We start from the raw sequence: 2,089 nt of genomic DNA, 5'->3' as shown, positions 1-2,089 counted from the left end.
TTATAGTTATGAAAGTGGTTCGGCTAGGCTTAAAGTGAAAATAAATTGAATGAAAATTATTTTACAAGCCTAGGGTAAAAGTGTAAATATGATAAAATTTAGGGGCAAAAATGTAATTTTTACCATAGTATGATAAATTTTAGTAATTAAATGTTTAAATAAACAAAATAAAAGCCAAATTTTGGTCATCTTCAACCCTCGGCCGAAATTTTGAAGACCACCATGGCTATGGTTTTGTTTAAGCTTTCCAAGCTCCATAGTAAGTCCGTTCTTGCCCTGCTTTTAATGATTTTCACGTTTTGAAATCCTTGTAACATGATCTACCTATTTCTACCATTTATTTGAGTTATGATGAAGGTCTAGGGTTTGAACCATGTTATAAATTTGTGTAATTGGATGTTTAATGCTAGATTATGTATGTTTATGGTTGGAGAAACAACTTTTGCTAAGTGATTTTCAATGAAAATGCTAAAAAGGACTAATTTGTAAAAGTTATAAAATTTGTCATAAAAGTGTGATTTAGTGGAAATTGTGGGTTTTTATAGTTATGAAAGTGGTTTCGCTAGGCTTAAGGTGAAAATAAATTGAATGAAAATTATTTTACAAGCCTAGGGGTAAAAGTGTAAATGTGATAAAATTTAGGGGTAAAAATTTATTTTTTGTTGTAGTATGATAAAATTTAGTAATTAAATGTTTAAATAAACAAAATAAAAGCCAAATTTTGGTCATCTTCAACCCCTCGGCCGAAATTTTGAAGACCACCATGGCTAGGGTTTTGTTTAAGCTTTCCAAGGTCCATAGTAAGTCCGTTCTTGCCCCATTTTTAATGATTTTCACGTTTTTGAAATCCTTGTAACATGATCTACCTATTTCTACCATTTATTTGAGTTATGATGAAGGTCTAGGGTTTGAACCATGTTATAAATTTGTGTATTTTGATGTTTAATGGTAGATTATGCATGTTTATGGTTGGAGAAACAACTTTTGCTAAGTGATTTTCAATAAAAATGCTAAAAACGACTAATTTGTAAAAGTTATAAAATTTGTCATAAAAGTGTGATTTAGTGGAAATTGTGGGTTTTTATAGTTATGAAAGTGGTTCGCTAGGCTTAAAGTGAAAATAAATTGAATGAAAATTATTTTACAAGCCTAGGGTAAAAGTGTAAATAAGATAAAATTTAGGGCAAAATTTAATTTTTCCATAGTATGATAAAATTTAGTAATTAAATGTTTAAATAAACAAAATAAAAGCCAAATTTTGGTCATCTTCAACCCCTCGGCCGAAATTTTGAAGACCACCATGGCTAGGGTTTTGTTTAAGCTTTCCAAGGTCCATAGTAAGTCCGTTCTTGCCCTGTTTTTAATGATTTTCACGTTTTTGAAATCCTTGTAACATGATCTACCTATTTCTACCATTATTTTGAGTTATGATGAAGGTCTAGGGTTTGAACCATGTTATAAATTTGTGTATTTTGATGTTTAATGGTAGATTATGCATGTTTATGGTTGGAGAAACAACTTTTGCTAAGTGATTTTCAATGAAAATGCTAAAAGGACTAATTTGTAAAAGTTATAAAATTTGTCATAAAAGTGTGATTTAGTGGAAATTGTGGGTTTTTATAGTTATGAAAGTGGTTCGGCTAGGCTTAAAGTGAAAATAAATTGAATGAAAATTATTTTACAAGTTTAGGGTATAAGTGTAAATATGATAAAATTTAGGGGCAAAAATGTAATTTCTGCCATAGTATGATAAATTTTAGTAATTAAATGTTTAAATAAACAAAATAAAAGCCTAATTTTTGTCATCTTCAACCCCTCGGCCGAAAGTTTGAAGACCACCATGGCTAGGGTTTTATTTAAGCTTTCCAAGCTCCATAGTAAGTCCATTCTTGCCCCGTTTTTAATGATTTTCACGATTTTTAAATCCTTGTAACATGATCTACCTATTTCTACCATTTATTTGAGTTATGATGAAGGTCTAGGGTTTGAACCATGTTATAAATTTGTGTATTTTGATGTTTAATGGTAGATTATGCATGTTTATGGTTGGAGAAACAACTTTTGCTAAGTGATTTTAAATGAAAATGCT

Source organism: Gossypium arboreum, chromosome 6 (genome assembly GCF_025698485.1).
Source record: "Gossypium arboreum isolate Shixiya-1 chromosome 6, ASM2569848v2, whole genome shotgun sequence".
NCBI lineage: Eukaryota > Viridiplantae > Streptophyta > Magnoliopsida > Malvales > Malvaceae > Gossypium > Gossypium arboreum.
Note: the sequence above shows the minus strand (reverse complement) of the source record.